At 41.0% G+C, this 22,042-nt stretch overlaps 1 long non-coding RNA gene across 2 annotated transcripts in view; it reads left to right on the forward strand.

Annotated features, from left to right (window-relative positions):
- The window catches only part of LOC123387365, a 50,202-nt gene extending 29,236 nt beyond the window's left edge, over nucleotides 1-20,966 (forward strand). The window contains exons 2-5 of one of the 2 annotated variants that reach the window (XR_006601823.1): nucleotides 1,029-1,160; nucleotides 6,948-7,025; nucleotides 13,622-13,702; nucleotides 15,412-20,966. This is a non-coding gene — a long non-coding RNA (uncharacterized LOC123387365). Of the gene's footprint in view, nucleotides 1-1,028; nucleotides 1,161-6,947; nucleotides 7,026-9,700; nucleotides 10,236-13,621; nucleotides 13,703-15,411 lie in introns of those variants that run through there. The other variant, XR_006601824.1, reaches the window with a different exon arrangement.
- Nucleotides 20,967-22,042: the final 1,076 nt, after the last annotated feature.

Below are 22,042 nucleotides of genomic sequence, written 5' to 3' on the forward strand. Positions count from 1 at the left end.
ATCTGTCTGATGAAAGAACTTTAACAGGAGTGATCAGCTGGCTTTCCAGAAATGAGGGCTCCAAGTTAAGTAAAAGATGCCTTTAGAGATTCTTGGCTTGGTTTCCTGTCTATCACTCAGACCTTTTCGCTACAAAAACCATTCCATGTATTTAGTGCTCCATCCCCCACCTCTGCACTTTTTCAAGATATTTAATAGAAGAGCTATAGGTGTCTGATTTTAGAGGCAATGGAATAATATGTAAAGCAGATACCAAGCTGGGGGATAGATGGTTGTGAGGTCAAGCCCCTCTTCTGGCTCTTATGATTGAAGCTTGTGAGAAAGCAAGCATCTCATAGCAAAGCATGTTTATTAAATACCCAAAGATCTTGTCTTGGAATTTTTTTTAATATAAATAAAGACTTATTTAGAGTCTTTGTTCTAAGGATGGGGGCAGTTTATCATTAGAGTGGTTGAACCCAAAGTTCTTTCAAATGGCAATGCTTTTAAAGCTAAAGAATGCTCTGGTTTTATTTTTATTAACATTTTTTAAAGTTGATGAGGAATAGCTGAAAAAAGACAAGAGGGAACATAGGCAAGTTTTCAAAGTAATAAATATAATGGCTAATATTTGCTGAACACCTAGTATGTTCAGGTTTACAAGGATTATCCCATTTATTCCAAGCAAAACCCTGTAAAATAGACACCATTATTATCCCCATTATCCAGATGAGAAAACCAAAATTCAGAAAAGTTGAGCATTGTGTCCAATGTCACACAGGTCTTCCCACCTCTAGGGCAGGAGTTGGCAAACCCTTGTGTAAAAAGCCAGATCATAAATATCTGGGGCTTTTTGTGGACCATACAGCCTCTGTCTCTCTGCAGCAACTACTCAGTCCTGCAGTTGCTGCATGAAAGCAGCTATAAATGATAAGGTAAATGAACGGGTGTAACCGTGTTCCAACAAGACTGTTATTTACAAAATCAGGCCACCTGGACTTGGCAGGTGGGCCTAACCTCTGTGAATGTTGTTTGTTTGCTGTTCTCAGGTGGGACGGTGTTTTAAATTGTGAAGCACGTGGGATGCTTTTCAAAATAATTGTGTTTGGAATCCCGCAGAGAAAATTCTAAAGAAGTTGGAGCCATCTAAAATACAAACTTGCTCATTCAGCAAACACTGGGTGAGTACTTAATGCTGGGGTACCGACAATGGAGTGATAGCAGACACCTTAGTTTGCAGTAGAGTTTACAGTGGAAAAAAGTCATGTAAATAGCTAGTTATTGTATGAGTATACTGTATAAGGGCTATATGATAGAAGCAGCGATTGGGTTTCAAGGGGAAAAAGAGGAAGGGCAACTATCTGACCGGAGGAATCAGGGGGCTTCTGGCAGAATGAGCCAGTGACCCAGTGTCAACCCTATGCTCCTACCACTTAGCTTACTGTCCAGGAGCAGAGATTATTTGTGTTTTTGTTGTGTTGCTTTTCTTTTGTTGTTAAAGATCATATTTCCAAGTAATCTCTGCACCCAAGGTAGGGCTTGAACTCACAACCCTGAGATCAAGCGTCCCATGCTCTCCCAGTCAGGTGCCCGCACAAAGGTTATTTGAATAATAGCAGCTGGAGAGTGGCTTGAACTTGCTGTTCAGTCCCCATTTGTGTGACACTCAGGCTCTTTACAGTGGAAATTTCTCATGGCCAGGGCTTGACGATGTCAACTGGAGGTCTGTTCCCCCAAAAATTACCAGTTTATTTTTAGGGATTTTAGTTTCTCCGACTTTGCTTTGAATCCTTACCCTAAGAAATATTGACCTTACTTTCTCTGTGGCTGCTGCTCCCCCAGAAAACAGCAAATAGAGTCCGTGGGGAACTGTGGACCCGTCTAGCAGTAGTTCTGAAACCTGGCTGGATATGAGATACTTGCTTGAAATAACATTCTAGGGCCCTGATCCTAAAGATTGTAATTTAGAAGGTCTTGGTTAAGCATCTGAGAATCCAAGGTTTTTAATAAGCACCACAAGTGATTTTGATGTGCATGAACTATGTTTAGAAACTGCTGGTAAGGAGGATTTCTGAAGTTGCTTTTAACCTTTCCAGCCAGCTATTCTGTTTATTGCCATGACTACATTTACAAATATCCTACCAAGAGGGAAGGAAAAATCTAACTGGTTTTAGGGATGTTTACCATGGTTACTACCTTCCCATCATTCCCATACAGGGCCAATGATTTGTTTGATAGGCTGTCGTGCGGAAGTCCACTTTGTTGCCCTAATATGCTGAAGAATGGTCAGGAGTTCCTCCTTGTTAGGCAACAGAATAAAAATGAGAATCTTGGAGGGGTCATGCCTGCATGCTTTCTTCAGGCATGCTTTACATAGCAGAAGAGAAGCACCTGTGTATAAATCAAGCCTAGTGAAGCACAGGCAAGACTCTTCCTGCCTCCAGGTTCTTGGCAGACGGGTTGGCGGTCTTCTCAGCCCCCGCTTTGGTTTGAACTAATGTCCAGTAGGGTCACTGAGTGCCAGCTGGCAAAACTTACAAGCTGGGAAAGCAAAAAGTTAAAGGAGTAGAAACATACAAGAGAGGGAGTTTTAGAAGGCAGTGAGAAAGAAAAGAAATATGGGAGTGGCAGAAGGTTTCCATTGTCCTGATTCTGCTTTAAAATTGGTCGGGGGGGGGGGGGTCCCTGGGTGGCTCAGTGGGTTAAAGCCTCTGCCTTTGGCTCAGGTCATGATCCCAGGGTCCTGGGATCGAGTCCTGCAGCAGGCTCTCTGCTTAGCAGGGGGCCTGCTTCCCTTCCTCTCTCTCTTTCTGCCTGCCTTTCTGCCTACTTGTGATCTCTGTCAAATAAATAAAATCTTAAAAAAAAAAAAAAATTGGTCCAGGGGTGCCTGGGTACTTAGTTAAGCATATGACTGTTGATCTCAGCTCAGGTCTTGATCTCAGGGTCATGAGTTCAAGCCCCACATCAAACTTAAAAAACAAATAACAACAAAAACACACAAAAAACTCCGCAAACAACCAAAAAACTAGCCCAGTTATTGGGTTTTTCATTCTCTGGCAACCAAAACCCAGGATTTTCATCTTTTATTCCACCTTAGGGCATTTGAGTAGAAGCAGAGCCATGAGCACAGCAAGAGGATTTTCAACCTAAAAAATAGTTCTGGACACCACTCTGGATATTATTTCATGTGTCTCTTCAGAGCATGTAGGGGAAAGGGTGTCTTATTAGGCTATAGAAATATGAGTGAGATGATTTCATAGGGACAACCTGATAAAAACATCAAATGATCCCATTAAGCTATAACTGTTCATACATAGAATTGATCTTTAGAGTTTTTTTTTTAAAGATATAAGTATTAGAAATTCCCAAGTCCCAATTTTCTTTTGTTGTTGTAGTTCCTATTATTGATATATTGGGGGAAAATACTCTGTACATTTCTCATTTTCTTTTTTGTAGTATTTGTCACCTCGTTCCTGAGTAGTATAGATGGCCAACTAACTTTAATGATTATTATGAGTCTAGTCACTAACCAGCCAGTGGGTTTAACTCCCATAGCTATGACCCCCAAAATTGTTAGTAAGGCCTTTATGAATACTAAAAATGAAGACAGGCAATGCTTTCAACTGGTTTTGACGCAGCAGGAAATTTCCCAAACAGCCAACTCTTAATTTTCCACGCTTTAGAGCAGAGTGCACTTTTTCATCTTGCTTTGGAATGTGTTTTTATTCTAACTTTTGAATATGGGTGTTTCTAGAATTCTGGAAATTCAATGGACTTTAAATAAAATAATGTTGCTATTTAGGGAAGATCCAGCTCTGAAGAAATGGGAGAGCAAGCCAACTTCTCATTCTTAAAGATGAGTTAAATATGCAGGGGGAGGGAGTCATGTCACAAAGAAACTGAAAGGCAGATTTGTCATGGATTTGGATAATCAACGTTTGGCTATGCTGAATGAGACAGTTCAGACCTTGTTTTTCCTCAGATCCTGTTCCCCTAAATTACTGCTCAAGGTGAAAGCAAATGTTCATTGGACTAGGATTTTAAACAAATTATAAAATAGTTATTTTTTTTAAGTACAATTTATTTTTGTAGGTGCTGGGTAGATTGGCTTCTTATTTTATTCTACCTTGTGCGTGCGTGCGTGTGTTTGTGTAAGACTGTACTCTCCAAATCTATGGGCGAAGAAGGACCATTCCACTGTAGCCATAAAATAATTAGTATTTTAGTTTTTCTCTTTCCCTTTCTTAGGAATTCTCTCCTCCTTCCCCCATCAAGGTGAGTATCCCACAGTGTGATCTGCTAGACAGCAGAGAGGAGAAGGAAGACAAAAGAGCAGGCTGGTGATTTGCTTTTCCCTAAAATCCCTACTGGAGAGTTGGTTAGAGCTATTCTTCTCCAACTCCAAGATGTAGCACATGAAGGGAGAACAACTCAAGCTCTTGGGAGCAGAAGGGTTAAGTCGTTTGGAGGAAAATAAACACATCTTGGTAACTCCAAATTGTCTCCAAATTTTATGTTTATTGGCCAATAAAATCCTTAAAGGAATTTTTCTGTACATGGATAATATCCCCATTCCTAATTCTGCTACTTGCACAAAGCCACAAGCTTATTTGAGATTCATACACACACACACACACACACACACACACACACAGAGTATATTTTGTACAGTTTAGGATTCTCTGCTTCCCTTAAAGGGGAAGTACGGAGAACAGCCATTCTGCTGTGGAATTACTAAAGGTAAGAATTGGGAGGGAGCTTTTCCTTTATAGATAAATTACTCAGCTAATACCTGGTATATCAAAGCCTCAAATCCATCTTTGGGGTGCATGTGTGCATGTGTGTGTTTCTCACCACATCTAGGGAAGAAACGTCTTGAGAGGCATTCTGAAACTCATTAAAAAATTAATCTAATGGAGGTTGAAATTGAGGGTGTCTTAATTAGTTATTAAATTTATTAAACCCAACTTTGCTCTGGACCCTCAGGGAACAGTCACATTAAAATATTTTAAGTCATATAAAAACCTCACTGTAATTACTAAGTAGGCATGCCAGCCTGGAAAGATGGGTTTGGGACCAGCCTGACCGTCAATAAATGGGGGCAAATAACTCAAGCCTTCACAGCATTAGGCTGCTCACCTGGGAGAACTGCTGCCTTCCCTCGCCATGGGCCCTAGAGGAAGTGGAGCAATGAGACTCTATTCAGGCTTATGGGATAAAGGCACAAATGGGACCATTAGCAAAAATATTACCTTCTGATGTGCAGGAGATAAGATGGTAATAATATTTCAATTTGCATTTGTGAGGAACTAACGTAGTCTAATTACTATGTATATTTGTAATGCACCAAGTTGACTCACCACTTATTTTTAATCTGGCTGGCATTCATAGGAGTGTCGGACAGCAGTGTCCTACTTTCCAGCTTCCTTGACCATTTGGCCACACTCACTGTTTCTCATGGTTTCCTTTTGCCCATTAATACTGTGGTTCTCAAAGAGCAGCTGTGAGGGTCCTCCAGATGGTTAATCTCTAGCAGTCTGAATATCTCTGTGTAGATTAGTGAGCAGCTGCTTATGGTATGAAGCAATACTTCACACGCCGTGTGATTTCATGCCCCTCTTTGTCTCTGCTGGCCTCTCAGCCTGGAACGCTGGGCCTCTCCTCTACAACTGATGTGTTTCTACATTATGCTTCAAAGAGGAGGTTTGAACGTCACTTGTATGTGAGGTTTCTCCCTGACCCCACAGGGGTGGCCCCAGTCTCTCCTTTTACTGTATGCCATTTCACTTAGCACATAACCTCTGTTACCACACTTTCAGAGCCAATCCAAATCACAAATTTACCGGTCTTTCAAAGTAGGAGGGAGGCCATGATGGAAGTGACCATCAGAGCCAGCTCTGTGGCAGTAGGGACTGCCTGAGTAGGACTTTCATTCATGTTTGTCAAATGCATGCTGTTGCTTCATTGTTTTATGACTCACTGAATAAGTATCTTCATAGAATCTCCTCTCTGGTCTGAGGTTTCTCTTAATTCTTGAACTACACGCCCCCACCCCTTCCACCCACATTCCCACCCACGTCCTGAAGGCCTTCTCTTAAGAGTGGGGTTGACTTGGACTTTCACTGTAGCTATAATCTTTCCCTTAGGGCCTTTCTTTCCATTTATTCTGATGGGAAATTGGTGAAAATTTCTCTTTGGGGCCAAGGTTTTCCCTAATATAATCCTTCCTTTCTCTCCTATCATCTTTTTCTTTTAAGATTTTATTTTTTAAATTTTGTTTTAGAGATTTTATTTATTTGACAGAGAGAAAGACAGTGAGAGAGGGAACACAAGTAAGAGAAGAGTGAGAGGGAGAAGCAGGCTTCCTGCTGATCAGGGAGCCTGATGCAGGGCTCGATCCCAGGATCCTGGATCATGCCCTGAGCCGAAGGCAGACGCTTAACCGAATGAGCCACCCAGGTGTCCCTAAGATTTTATTTTAAAAATAATCTTTATACCTATCAACATGGGGCTCAAACTTACAACCCCAAGATCAATAGTCGCTCTACATACTGAGCCAGCCAAACTTCTGTCTCCTATCCTCTTGCTACTACTCCCCACCATACACCCTGACCATATCCAGCTATCATTACACACCATTCATCCCAGTCTCCTTATGCTTTCAGTTCCCAGCCTGTGCTCAGATTTGGCTCTCATTCATTTATTCATTCCCATTTGCATTTCATTCATTTATTTGATAACTACTGAGCACCTACTCTATGTCAAACACTGTTCTTTCCTGTGTTCTGCTAGAACCACCCTTCTCTTCCCTTAGAAATTTTATTCGACTCCTATTCTCCCCCAGTTAGTCCTAATTCATCCTTCTTCTACTTGTTCTTCTGCCTTTTAGCACTTGGCTGTTTTGTTTTGTGTTTACATTATATTTTGTTTGATGATTAGTTTTTCGGTCTGGTTTTCTTCTCCAGCAGATGAGGCGTCCTCGGGGAACAGGAGGGGGTCTGCAATGGTGTATCTCCCATCCAACCTGGCATAGCCTTTTACAGGTAAACCTCCTGCAGTAGAAGTTCCTTGCATTGAAAAGTGAGCAAACTATTGAGAAACTTGTAGAGGAAGATGGAAAGGTTAGAGGCTTCTAAGGTTTTTACTTGTATACTCTTGCTTAATCTCCCCCCAGAAGCCACATAAACCAGCTACAATCAGCATGGTGAACTCACGGAATTCACCATTAAGTAGAGAAATCCAATGCAACTGGATTGTATATTTACAAATGTTAAAATGACAAATATTATGTTATTTATATGTTACCTTAGTTTAAAAAAAAAAAAAGAAGAAGAAGAAGGTTTTGCCCTGACTTAGGAAAATTAAAAAAAAATTTTAAAAAGACAACAATTTAGGTACACCATTAAGAAGGGAATTTGTTTCAGGAATGAAGAAAGAATGTCTATAGCTTATCCTGATTCCTTTCTGCAAACTGCAATCCGATCTTCTAGCTATTGCATTCCTCTTCCATAACGGGGAGGAGGGGCTGGATTTGTCAAATTATCTTACAGAGGGAACGGTGATGGGAGAAGCAGAGAAACTGGTGTTTCCACCCCATTCTCCAGTGCCACATCCACCACCAGTCTTGACTTTTTCTGGGTGTCACTTCCAAACCTTGAATAATGACTTCCAGTGACAGAGAAGGGTAACCAATTCAAGGATTATAGCTCCACATGGGGTGCCTGGCTAGCTCAATGCATAAAGAATGAGACTCTTTATCTCTGGGTCATAAGTTTCAAGCCCCACGAGCCTCCTTAAAAATATTATATCTCCAAGATAACAACTGTGCTCTATTATGATTATTAGATATCAAAATGGTCCTAATATTGCTCTTTGAGATACAAGAAACACTAGCAAACGTGTCATATAGTACATTGGTATACACATGCACCCTAAGATCACACCTATGCATACACATAACTGCATCTCTGAACCTAGAAAATATTCACATAGATATATACATACACACATTTTAACTCCCTTTCTAAAGTAAGTATCTGAACTTTTCTAAAATTACACTAAATCCTTAGGTTTGCCAAGCGGGACAGCATGATAAGGAAGGAATTGGAGCCCTTGTGCTATCATATCTCACTAGGCAAGCACCAGGTGGGAGGTGTGCTAGAAGCTGCTCTTTCTTGAAAACACCCCAGCACTTAAAGCTAACCCTGAGTTCAACACCATCAGTGAGACAAGTTACAGGACTTCATGGCAGTGCATCACAGAAACTCAGGAACGTATCAGAGCATCCGTCACTCTGGTGGCAGGAAATGAGCCGAAAGAATGTGGAGAATTACGATCACATGTAATAGTGTTATCATTGGAAACCGTAGAACTTGGATTATGCGCACATGGGCTTCTCCTTTTATTTTCTTAAAGACTTTGTTTATTTGAGAGAGAAGCACAAGAGGAAGGAGGGCTAGAGGGAGAAGGAGAAGGAGCGTGAGAAGCAGACTCCCTGCTGAGCAGAGCCTGACCCAGGACCTGGAGATCATAACCTGAGCTGAGTCAGACACTTAACCGACTGAGCCTCCCAGGAGCCCCTAGGCTTCCCCTTTCCTTCTTTCCTTCCTTCCTTTTTTCCTTCCTTCCTTCATTCCTCCTCCCTCCCTCCCTCCATCTTTCTTTTAAGATTTTTTAAACTTATTTTTTAACTTATTTAAGTTTTTTTAAACTTATATGAGAGAGAGAGAGAGCACAGGAACTAGCAAGGGGAGTGGCAGAGGGAGAGCAAGAAACAGACTCTCTGCTGAGCAGGGAGCCTGAGGCAGGGCTTGATTCCAGGACCCCAAGATCATGACCTGAGCCAAAGGCAGACACTTAACCACTTAACTGGCTGAGCCGCTCAGCAGCCCCTAAGCTTCTCCTTTTAAATGAGTTCCTCTCGTAGGTTCTATTAGAAACACTCAAGGGATAGGGGGTTCTGGATAAAATCAAGTAGGGACCAGCTACCCCCAGGTGGGCAGATGATATAACAGTGTGAATAGTAGGTGAGAAGCAGCTAACGTGGGTGAAAAATCAAATCTGAGTGATAAGCACAGCCTTGGCAATTCTGTTGGGGGATTTTTTCCCCTGGGGATGTAATGGCCTAAGACTGTTTGTTAGGTTGACAGACATGCAATCATGGAGGCCCCTGCATGGAATAGTCTCTGGTCCATAGCTTTGGGCTCCTCAGCATCTGCAACAGCATGGCATATGTGTGAGAGAGCTTTGGCTCTAGCCAGATCTCTCTAATTGCCAAAATGATTCAAGCCCAGGTACAACCTCTTTTACCAAAGGTAGAGACCGAGGGGGGGTGGATTTGTCAAATCATCTTACAGAAGGAACGGTGGTGGGAGAAGCAGAGAAACAGCCTTGCAATCCTCTCAACACTTCCCAACGTTGGCAGATAATCAGAATCACAGAACTCTTAAAAAACACAATTCCTAGGCTTTACTACCCAAAGAACCTGATTCAGGAGATCTGTGCTGGAGTCCAGAAGTCTATCTTTTTAAAAATACTTCCATGGGTGGTCCTGTGATCCAACAGGCTAAGGAACCAGTGGTTTAAGTGGTAGTCTATTTTTGCTAATGGTTGGTTAAAAATAAATAAATAAATAAAGAGATGAGAACAAGAAAGATGACAGAATGGGGTTTGAGAGCTCCTTACCATCCCTCAGGATTTTCAATGCTCTTTTCTACAGTGGAAGTGTCCACACCCTGAAGGTTTTTACTGGAAGATGAGAGGGGAAGCCTTGTAACCTGGAGAGCTGTGAACTACCTCATGCTGATGGATAAGAAAGGGTCAGACCATGTGTAAGCTGATTAGGATGATTTCCCTCACTGTGTGTTTCGTCCCCAGGCAACAATTAAGACGGAACACCTGAGTGACTCTAAATTACTTGGGTCTAGTTCAAATCAGTATTTCTCCCTCTGTGGGTAAGAGAGGATATATTCACTCCCTTTTTGTGGACCTGGTTCTTCACTTCTCCCTTCCTTGGCAGTCTAGGCCATAGTATTTAGAACTCCAGAAATACCAAGTTAAAAACTTTGGCAAAGACACCGACCAGCTGTCAGCAACCTTTCTTTAAGCTTATGAAAAAAAAAATGCATGAAAGTCTTATTCTAATCCCCAGTGCCAACCCTATGAAATTCCTATTGTTATTGAGCGTATTTTGGTGAGATTACAAACTTGCTGGTCTCTGTATTTGTTTTATTTTTATTTTTGTTTTTTTAATTATTTTATTAGCATATAATGTATTATTTGCCCCAGGGGTACAGGTCTGTGAATCATTATTCTTACACATTTCACATACACATTCACCATAGCACACACCCTCCCCAATGTCCATAACCCAACAATCCTTTCCCTACCCCTTCTCTCTCCAGCAACCCTCAGTTTGTTTTGTGAGATTAAAAGTCTCTTATGGTTTGTTTCCCACCCAATCCCATCTTGTTTCACTTTTTCCTTCCCTAACCCCCCTACAACCCCCACCCTGACTCTCAAATTCCTCATATCATAGAGATCATATGATAATTGTCTTCGTTATACCAAATAGGTAGCCATTAGTTTGAATGGCAGCCTGGGTACTATTGCTCGTATCTTCAAAGCAATGGCTTGTCCCAAAGGTATTCCTCACAAGGTGACATGGATGAGGGATAGTCTGGTGGCCAAGCACACACAGTTCACAGGGCCATGCAGTTTAGAGAAGCCTCCAAAGGTGCCACCCATGTGACTTCCAAGCATCAAGCCTGTCCCTCACATCAAAAGAGATTTCTTAAGAGGTTAAATAAGGAGATACAGAATTTACTTCAAAGTCTCCTTTTGGAATGCCTCCAAGTACATATTACTTTTTAAATCACATTTGCTGGTTCACATGATTACCAAATTTCTAAAAGAACTAGAATCACTTACTTCATGGGAAGAAATTTCAACTCTGCCTATATAGAATTTCTTTCAGTCATGCTAGGAAGAGTAATGAAAAAGTGGTAACTTGTTGTTCTACTTGTTTTCAATGGGTGAATCCAGAAAGTGATTCTACCAGCATTTGTGTAACTCGACCTATATACGTCAAATTGGACCACCCTGCTCTTTGCACTGACATCATTCCATAGAAAATGGTGTGTAAATGTAATAAATAAGAGGCTTTAAAAAATAAATATCTCGATGGGGCACCTGGGTGGCTCAGTGGGTTAAGGCTCAGGTCATGATCCCAGGGTTCTGGGGTTGAGCCCCACATCCAGCTCTCTGCTCAGCAGGGAGCCTGATTCCCTTCCCCTCTCTCTCTGCCTGCCTCTCTGCCTACTTGTGATCTCTGTCAAATAAATAAATAAAAGCTTTAAAAAAATAAATATCTCGGGTGGTTGGTTTATGGACATTGGGGAGGGTATGTGCTATGGTGAGTGCTATGAAGTATGTAAACCTGGTGATTCATGGACCTGTACCCCTGGGGCTAATAATACATTATATGTTAATAAAAAATAAAAAAAATAAATATCTCAAAATGTAACTGTAAATTTAAATCAGTAGATACTGGAAATGATAATATAAAGTTCTAATTTCATTTGCAAACATTTTTATCAGCAGAAAGAAATGCCCTGGATGGGGAATTCTGCTAGTTTCTAGTGATATAAAAGGTATGAGACATGGCCCCATCTCAGTTGCTTATGATCCTGTTTGGAAAACAGACTTTGAACCTGAAAAAATGAATAATAAATCACAGAATTTTTATCCAATATATTTCTCCACAGATCATCTTGATTCTGGCAAGAATCATTTGATGGAAAAAACATCAAGCCAGGGCTGGAAACATAGTTCAGATACTTTAAGCAGAGTCTTTAAAAAAAAAAATTAAAAGAAGAGCAAATTAATTTACTTTATTCTGAAGTACTTGAAGAGCTTCACTTACAGTAATTTCTTAAGCTGAGTATCAGGGTTTGTAAACTTTTTTTTTTGAAGATTTTATTTATTTGACAGGGAGAGAACAAGAGGGAACAAGTAGGGGGAGCAGCAGAGGGAAAGGAGGAAGCAGGCTTCCCACTGAGGAGGAAGTCCAAGGAGGAGCTCAGTCCCAGGACCCTGAGATCATGACCCAAGCTGAAGCCAGATCTTTAACTGACTGAGCCACCCAGGTGCCCCTTTAAACTTTTAAAGCAACATAGCTAGCATTTCCTTACAGACTTCAATGTATCAAACATTTTATACTCTCACCTCTATCTTCAATGCAGAGATGATAATGATGATGATGATGATTTTACAAATGACAAAACAGAGACTTGAACAGGTTAGGACAGATCCTATGGTAGATCATATTACTGTTCACCCCTCTTTGGTCTTCTGTGTATGAATCCACATGTGGTCATATGAAGCTTCGACCAATAAAATGTGAGCAGAAATGACTTATATCACTTCTGACAAAAGCTTTAAGAGCCAATGCCTGATTCACCATACTTCTCTTGTTCCATGGAGCCCCGAATGGAGGCCGGCAGGTCCTGGAGTGAAGACCATCTGGAGTAGAGCCATAGTCAGTCAGTGGGGGACATGCAGCATGAATGAAAAACAAACCTGGGATGTGATAAGCTACTGATATTTTGGGGTTGATTGTTTCTGCACCAAAACCTAGCCTATCCTGACCATTTTACATAATAAATGACAGAATTAGGATTCAAACCTAAGTCTGTTTAATTTCCAAGCTCAGGTGCTTGGCACAAAGTAGGCACTCTATAAACATGTGCTGAAGGAAGGAATACATAGCTGTTGCCCAGAATCAAATGCAAAATTTCAGATGTGACCTGATCCACATAAGAACCATTAGGAGTACAAACACTACTTTTCTGCGCTGAACATTTATGAGTAAGGCTTAGAGTGTGTTAGCTTTGTTTTTTGTCAAATATACTCACTTTTTAAACAAAAATGTATTGTCTGTCTAACATGTACAAGTACAGAATGAGATACTATGGGTTATAATAGCATAAAAGGTAAAAATAATTGTCTTCTAGCTTTTCATAATCTCATGAGAGTCACACATTCATAACCGCCTGTGTCACAAGATAATGCATAGAGGGTTGGAGAGAGTATGTTGTTGAGTGCAGACCGAGAATGGAACCAGGCAGCCATGAATTTCAGTCATTCATTCTACAAATATATGTTGAGTGTCAAACAATGAGTTGGGTGTTATGTTTGCTGCTGCAGATACAGATTAAAATGAATACCAGCCACTGATCCCAAAGATCTCACAAAGCAGTAAGAGAGACTGATTCATTAACAGGGAATTATAATAACAGCTGTAATAAAGTCAAGTTCAAGAAACTGTGGTACAGAGGAAGAGTATGAAATTGGCCTGGAAGAACTAAAGAAGACTTTCTGGAGGAAGTGATCCTTGAGTTGATTCTTAACAGATGAGTGAGTTTTTGCAAGATGAAGAAGGGAAGGGGGTGTACTGGTGAAGAGAAGAAGTTAATTCAAATCCCAGTGAAAAGGCCAGGCAGTTCACAAAAACAAGATCGTCTGAAAGAGCATGACTTGTTTTGAGAAACAGCAAGTGGCACACTGTCTTAACTGCTTGGGCTACCATAACAAACTAGCATAGACTCAGTGACTTAAACAGTCATTTATTTTCTCATAGATTGACAGTGGAGATTACGGCTTCAACATATGAATTTTGAGGATACATAGTTGGATTGACCCAGGATTGGAATTACTCCAGGTTGGTATGTAGAAGAGCAAGAAGACATGCAATTGAGAGTATTAAGCAAAAAAGAGATTGAAAGAAAAATGTATCCTTGTTTTCAAACTGTCTGGAGAAGGGAACAAGGACAAGAGGAGACTGAGATTGGTGGTGGGGTGTAGGAGTCAAGGGCTTTAGTGCTTTTGATGCAATTATGAAATACACATTGGTAAGGTTAGGAGATGATGCTCAGATACTGGAGTTTAAGATTTCAGAGATGGAGCAATTCCAGTTGATGACGAGATCTGGGATGTGATCAAGAGTGTAAGATAGAAAAAGTAGATAAGAGGTAAAGATGAAAGATCTGTGAGGCTAGGCTGCTTGAGCATGTTTATATATTGATGAAAATTCATTAGAGAGGGAGAGTGTGAGATTTAGCTTGTGTCAGTCAGCAGGAAATAGATAAAATACTTTGGGATCATTTTAGGAAGAGACTATGTACAATGGTGTAGTTACAATATAGGGAACCTGCAAGGGATTGTAAGGTATCCTTGGGAAAGAAGCAGCAGAACAATGGCCTAAGATTTATTTAAAGGGATGAGAGAAGGGAGAAATTACCAGAACCCAGAAGGAGACAGCTAACTTGAGAGGACAATAACTTTGCTCAAAAGAAACAGCCAACCCAAGAAGACTTTGAGGTGAAGATGTCGGAAAAATACATGCTCCTATCTCAGGTTCCTCCCACCCTCAGATCTCCTGCTGGGACTTTCCATTGGCCAGCCCTCACTCCTCAAGAGGACAAAAGGCAAAATCACCTGCTGATAGAGTTCATACAGACTTCACCCCCCCAGCAAAGACAGGGTAGAGAAGGAAAAGAAGGGACTCTGGAGAGGCAAACAGAGATATCTTGCCTAGCAAGGTTAGAGATACAGGCTAGGGAAAGGCCAATTGATAGTGCAGATTTTTGGCAAGATGGGTGGGGATGAGATCCAAGTCTCAGATAGATGAGTGGGGCTTAAAATAGGAAAGATAACTCTTTTTATTATGTGAAGAGAATTAATAGAGGATGGGTTCCATTTTGCCTGTGACGCAAAGGCTGTCAATTGAAATTGAGTGGGGAAGAGATGATACCATTAGAGAACATAAGAGAAAACCAACCAGAGAATTGCTGACCATCCTGGAATCCATATGACATCTAGTCATGAAATTGGGGTGAAATCAACCTTTCCTTTGTGTGATTTTTTTCTCTACTGATATTTAATTGCTCATATTCAGGCATGGAGAAAACAGATAGTTAGACTCCATGGATTGAATTTTTGCCAGATGGAGGCCAGGGAGTTTTTGAAATAGTGAACCATAAATCTAAGTTACAAAGGAAGGAAAGCGAATGCAGGAGGGGACTAAGGCATATGGAGAGAGTGGAGGAGTTGGTAGAAGACTGGGTGCCCTGAAATGGCGTCCTTGAACGAACTTGCAGGAAAGGTGACAAGTTGTACAAAAAAGAGTGTGATGCTTGAACTCGGTGAAGTTTGTGTCAGTCTGCACCTCTTCAGTTATAAGTAGCAGAAACTAAACTCAATGTAGCTTAAAATAAAAAGGAATTTATCGATCATTTAACTGAGGGGTACAAAGGCAGAGAGGGCTCTAAACATACCTAATTCATGGGATTAGGGGATACTACTAGGACTCTCTTTTTTCAATTCTGAGTTTTCTTACAGGTTTCTATTCCTTATTCTCTCTTGCAACAGACATTCGACACAGGCTCCATATGGAAAGATGGCTACCAGCAGCTTTAAGCTTGCCTCCTGTCATCTCATGATCCTTTAGGAAACAGCCCTTCCAGTGTTTATACACCAATTTTTCTGAAAGGACTGAGAATTACCTTGCTTGCATCTCAGCCCATCCCGTGAGTGCCCTGGGCACTTTATAAACACTCTTGTACCCACAGTACTATTTAGACTTCATGACAACTTCCACGGAATACTGAACTTGACGGTCCCTGGTTGCCTCTTCAGTATCCACTCCCCCTTGCCTTTTCCTTTGTAGGACCCAGATTTTCTTTGGGGATATAGGAGCTCTCCCATTCTTTGCAAAATTGTTAAAGAATGACAGATACCATTCTCAGTCCAGTGATAGTCCCTGACTGGTTAAACCGAGTCAGAGTCACCCAGCTACCTGCGCTTTCATGGGGATTTATTAGTATTTATTAGAGGATTTATTAGGAGTTCTTTTAACTCATATACATATACTTTCTTCACACTGCCCAAGTATGAAGAAGTAAAATCACTTTTAAAATAACATGGATTTTCTTTCTAGTATAAAACTATGTCCACTGTAGAAAACATAAATGGTAAGTTATTTACAGTTGGGACTAAGAGTTTATGGTCATTTCTACAAAGATTGAGCATGGATCTTTGACCAGAAAAAAGAAAAAAGACTTCCTTATTTGTTACTCCTTAGACAAATCACCTTAACTTTGATCATTTTCCACTTATAACGCCTGATTTGGGAACACCAGTCACGATGAAAATGAGGATGATGTGTACTAAAGCAGTCTCTCATTCTCTTTCTGTTTCTTTCTCACATTCTCTCCTCAACCTTGTGTTTATTTGCATTCATTGGCTTTACATAAAACAAGTTCAGCATAGCTCTTAAGGATTGTTTTTGGGTTTTGGCCTACAATGTGTTAATAAAAACATTTACTAAAGAGCAACAAAATAAGCGTTCTCAGAGTCAAGAACTTGTAATACTATTTGCCACAAAAGTAGATGGAGGCATAGAAGAGTAGATACGCATATAATGAATTCATTTGTAGGGTCTCACATCTTCAGTCTTGCAAACCCAACTCGTGACAATACGTTTATGAAAACAAAACATTAAAAAACCTTGGAAAGTCATAATAAACACTGCTGCTGAAACTCTGCTCTGCCACATCCCCGGTTCTGGTTTGGATGTAACACAAGTGTTTTAAATTGCACTGGGTGGAGGCCCTGGCAGGAAGGAAGCATCGGATATTGCTGGAACATATCTTTGTTTGAGCAACAGCTAATGAGAAAGGTCACCATTATGCTTTGCTTTCAAACACTGTGTCTGTTTTGAAATGAGTCCTGAACATTTCATCACAAATGCTGATTTATAATCATTGAAGTACACAATCCTGTAGTATTAACTTGTTTTCTCCTAAGTGGAGAATAGAAACCAAAGCCTATGCTCTCACCACTGTTTTGTTCGGAATATGTCAGTAAAAGAGAAAATGACTTCCTATTTATGGGCTCAGGGCTTTTAGCTATTTACAAAATTCCAATAGTGGATTTAAAGACAAGGATAATTTTTTCCCCTCCCCTGGAGTTTTGTTTTGTGTTTTTTTTGTTTTTTGTTTTTTTAATTCTTGTTAAACTCACTGCCAGTATTGGAGATGTAAGATTTTCTGGATTTCATTTCCTAACATTTTTTTACATTTATTTAGTGGATCAAGTCAGGGGCATTGAGGTCCTAAGAAAGATTAATTTTTTCTGTGCAAAGTGTTTACTGACAAATGCAATAAACTTCAGAAGGTCTCCTTCCAGGATGGGCTGACTTAAATCAGAGACGGTAAAAGCAGTAATGTTAGCAATAACAGTAAAAGCAGATATTTTGGCTACAACTTTGGGAGGGGGGCAGAATCTCTTAAATCTCTCCGTTTATATTTTTGGTTTTCCCCGTTGGCCAGGCTGCTGTATTCCCATGTCCACAGCACGTTCCACTGTGGGAGCCTGGAGCTCTCAGAATAAACTTTGGGAAAGGCTGGGTCCACCCTCTGGGGATAAGGGAGCCAGAGGGAGGAAGAGGAGGAGGTAAAGGAAAAGGCAAGGGGACGGCTGTCTTCCTGTGTTTGGATGACCTTTCCTTATGTTTATCTGGCGGGCCTGGGCAGCTCTGCTGGGCTCTGTGTCAGGCTGCCATGTTGGCCCCATGTGATCTCTTTCTTAGCTTCGTGTAGGTAAGGCTCGGCTTCTGCTGGAAGGACTAGATTTAAATCTCTGAGAAAACAAAAGTATATGGGTCTGGGAAGGTTGAGTGCCTGGAGAAAGAAGGCTTAGCAAATATACACATATGCCTGTGTCTAATGGGTTCCCGAGGGAACACTCTGGGTGTCTCTTGGAGCCCTATGAGGCAGGACCCACCTGTGCTTCTGCCCTTCAGCTGGGCACGAGGCTAGAGATCTTCCTTCTCCTGAATGCTCAGCGTTTAGCACAATGCTCCCCACCTGCGGGTCCTCCATAAATATTTCATAGATGAGTAAATAAAGGAATGAATGAATGAGCAGGCATTGAGCAGTGACCGGGCAACAAGCAGTGGGTCATACAATACTTAATGTATTCTCCAGTCTTTGCACCTAGGGCCCCGGGAAGGAGCTCCACTTCAAAGCAACCATTTTCAAACCTCCCTGCCTCACATTCCTAATGCCTGAATCACTTGCTTCTTCGGGGTGGCTGAGACTAACTCCTCACTTGTTTCTTCCGGGTGGCTGAGACTAATTTTTTTTGGTGTTGACCTCTCCTCCTGGCCTGGCCTTAGCTTTAACGTTACTCCCCAGAGAAGCCATCCCTTAATGCCCTCACCCTTCTCTATCTAAATTAGGGGTCCCTAATAAACTTCTTATGAAACTCTGTTTTCTTCATAGTTCGTAAGACAACTCCAATTATATTCATTTGTGTGACAGGCCATGCTTGTCTGTCTTCTCCACTAGACTATAGATTCCTTAAAGACATGGAGCCAGATCTCTTTTCTCATCACTCTGTCCTCAGCACCTAGCACAGTAGTTGACATAGAGTAGGCACTCAGCAAGTATGTGTTCCGTGGATGAATGAGCCAATCACAGAATGGATTATATTTGAAAGGAGAATTCATACTAGATTACAAAGTGGAGGTGGAAGATAAAAGGCAGAGTCCAAAAGCTCTATCCTGGTCAGACCTTGGACATTTCATAAGTCTGAGATTCTGGAAGGAGGACAAAGTGGTTAACAGATATAAGTAATGTTGTGCATTTACCTCTGGAAGCTAGCTAGCACTCGGGGTTCCTGGGAGTACCAGCAACTTTCTCTTTCATACCCGGCCTGGCAACTTCTTCCACTTTTTCAGTAACAGAAGGGTTTTCTTGGTTACCAGGTATCCAAACCTCAGAAGGACTCTTGACTTTTCCCTTTTCCTCATACCACGCAGCTTTATAATACTTCTTGTTAGTTTCAACCTTCCCGTTCTACTGAGGACCATTCAATCCAGTGTACTAGTCAAGTTTCTTTCTCTTGCAAGTTATAGAAATTCAACTCCAGTTAGCTTAAAACTAGGAATGTATTGGATCATGTATCTGGGAATTTGATTGGGGCAGTTGGCTTTAAATGTGTCTAATCTAGGGGTCAGATGATTACTCAGAACTCCACCTCTCTTGCCATCTTCCTGCTTAGGTTAAAATGGGCAGCTATGACCCCCGGCTCACGATCTCCTTAGAGCACCAGAGAGAACTCTGTCTCCACCCATAAGACTACTCCTGAATCAGTCCCTTTGGGGGAAGGGGCAAGACTCCAATTGTCCTGGCTTGGGTAACATGCTTACTCTTGTGGCTCTTTTAGGGGAGAAGTGCTGGAATCACAGAAAGAGTTCCTTAAGGAAAAGACGAATTATGTTACCAGGATGAGTTGAGGAAGTGGTGCTAAATAATCAAGAACAATAGAATGTCTTCCTGCACAAGCAACCCTGTACCAGTAGCAGGAGGACCTTAACATACATGAGGCAGAATGTACAGGGGAGATGGGGATGTACTATGGAACCAGGTGGCTTCAGTCTAAACCCTACCTCTTCCTCTTATTAGGCATGTTATTTTGGGCAGATTAACTTAAGTCCAGTTTTCTCAGGATGAAATAGTGATAGAAGACATTCAAAAGAATATTATCCAGCCTTGAAAGTGAAGGGAATTCTGACCCATGCCACAACATTGATGAACTTTGAAGACATTATACCAGGAGAAATAAGCCTGCACAAAGGGAAAAATGCTATGTGAGTCTACTTTTACGAAGTACCTAAAATAGTTGAATACATAAAGACAGAGAGTGGAAAGCAAAGGCCTGGGGGCTGGGAATAGGGAGTTACTTTTTAATGGGTATGGACTTTCACCTTGGGAAGATGAAAACAGTTCTTGAGATGGATGGTGGCAGTGATTGCTCAATAGTATGAATGTTCTTAACACCACTGAATCTTAAAAAGAGCTAAAATGATCAATTTCTGTTATGTATATTTTACCAGAACAAAATAAAATGGTGATATAAAGAGTAAATGAGACAACAGACATACATGTGAAACATTAATTCCCATAATAACCCTTAGAATGAGGTATTATTATCTCTTTTTTTTAATCACTAAATGGAGACTTGGAGGTTAAGCAAGTTCAAGGTTACCCAGCTCAAAAGTGGCAGAGCCAGACTCAAAACCAGTATGTGACCCCTGAGTCCTGTTTTTTCCATTATACCACATTTCTCCCCCACACACTGTTTCCTAGCTACTATTGCCTGATTAATATTTAAAATGCTGCTTTGATTACATCAAGCCCCTGCCTAACAAAAACTTAAGGGATCTACCCCTGATCTAAAGCCCAAATGCTTCTTTGGGTGCACTCCTTGCAGTCTGACTACAGTTATTTTTCTAGCTTCACCTCAAGGTCAAGGCCGGGCTCTACCCTGCCCTGTGTTATCTATGTCCATAGCATATACTAGTTCTCTTGCTGGGATGATGGTGAAACTCTACCCGCCTTTCCATGCTCAGGTCAAGACCCAACACCTCCAGAAAGCCTTACCTAAATGAAAGAAAGACATTGTCACTCCTTCCCCTTACCTGCCTCAGCATTTATTATTTGACAGCGATACATAATGTAGTGATTTCAGTGAAATTCTTATTTCAGCTTTTCATGTCTTATTTCCACAGCAGGCTCTCTGCTCATGGAAAGCACGGACTGTGTTGGTTTTTCTTTACATTTCCTTCAATGCTAGCTTAGTGTTTTGTACTAGCACTTAGTAACATTTTCTTAATGATGCTGATGCAGGAAATATGATTAATGATGACTAATTCACACAACCATGATTTGTACTGAGGAAAAACATGTATTATACCCTTTCTTGGTAGAGAAGGTACTGGAACTTTTCCCTGTACTTTTAGGCTAGTTCAAAACATAATGATTCCTACTCCGTTTGGAAATAAAAAGATTGAGTCTGGTCAAAAAGTTCATCTGCTGGTAGGCCTGTGTGAGAGGTAGATGTCTCTTGCTGATTAAATTCTAAGAAACAGGGGCACCTGGGTGGCTCAGTGGGTTAAGCCTCTGCCTTTGGCTCAGGTCATGATCCCAGGGTCCTGGGATCGAGCCCCACATCGGGCTTTCTGCTCTGCGGGTAGCCTGCTTCCTCCTCTCTCTCTGCCTGCCTCTCTGCCTACTTGTGATCTCTGTCAGATAAAGAAAAAAATCTAAAAATAAATAAATAAATAAATAAATAAATTCTAAGAAACATAAGCAAGCAAAACCATTTACAAAGCAACCAGCAACAAAGCAGTGTTGTTTTGTTTCATTTTTTTTTTTTTAGCACATCTTAAAAAATTTAAAAGGTCATTGCAGGTTCTGCAAATAGTGTGTACTGTGCAAATACCACAGTCTCTCTATAGGTACTGGAAATGCTATCATAGTATCTTCAAGCCCATAAACGTTTCTAAATGACACTGTCCTTCCGCCCCTACTCAAATGCTAGTCCTCTGTGAACTATGTAAATGATCTGCATAAGCTCCCCAGGAAAAGAATCAAGGTCAAGGTTCTAGAAACAGTGCCAGGGCTGATATTCAGCAGAAAGCCCTAGCGCAGTAGTTTCGAGTGGTTATGAGGTTTGTTCTGATTGTCTGCTTCCCATTCTTTAACTTTTTTGAACCTCATCCCTGGGTAAAGGGACCAGCACTGGAAGAGCAGGTAGTTCTATTTGGTAGGAGCACAGAGCACCACAGGGAGAATGACAGATGAGGAAGGCAACATAGGTAAGAACCAGAACTTGAAGGAATTCAAATCAACCACATGGGCTGACAATCCATGGAAAACTGTTAAAGAGAAAATCAGTACTGAGTACATTTTCAAAAGGTGAGCAATACCGGTTGATAGGATTTTATAATGTATTGAGTGAGAGATGATAAAGTCTTGAACCAAGAACTTGGCAGTGATATGCAGATGTAAAATGTATAATGTATAATTTTTAGGCAAAATTGACTAGATTTATGATTGGATGGAAGTAATTGGGGGGAAAAGTGTCAAGTGGAGTCAGAATCTGAAATGTGGATTTTCTAATTGGGGGTATGTGCCAAGAATACATGGAAGTT

This window comes from Mustela putorius, unplaced genomic scaffold, assembly GCF_011764305.1.
Source record: "Mustela putorius furo isolate JIRA1106 unplaced genomic scaffold, ASM1176430v1.1 tig00003853_pilon_pilon_pilon, whole genome shotgun sequence".
Taxonomy (NCBI): Eukaryota; Metazoa; Chordata; class Mammalia; order Carnivora; family Mustelidae; genus Mustela; species Mustela putorius.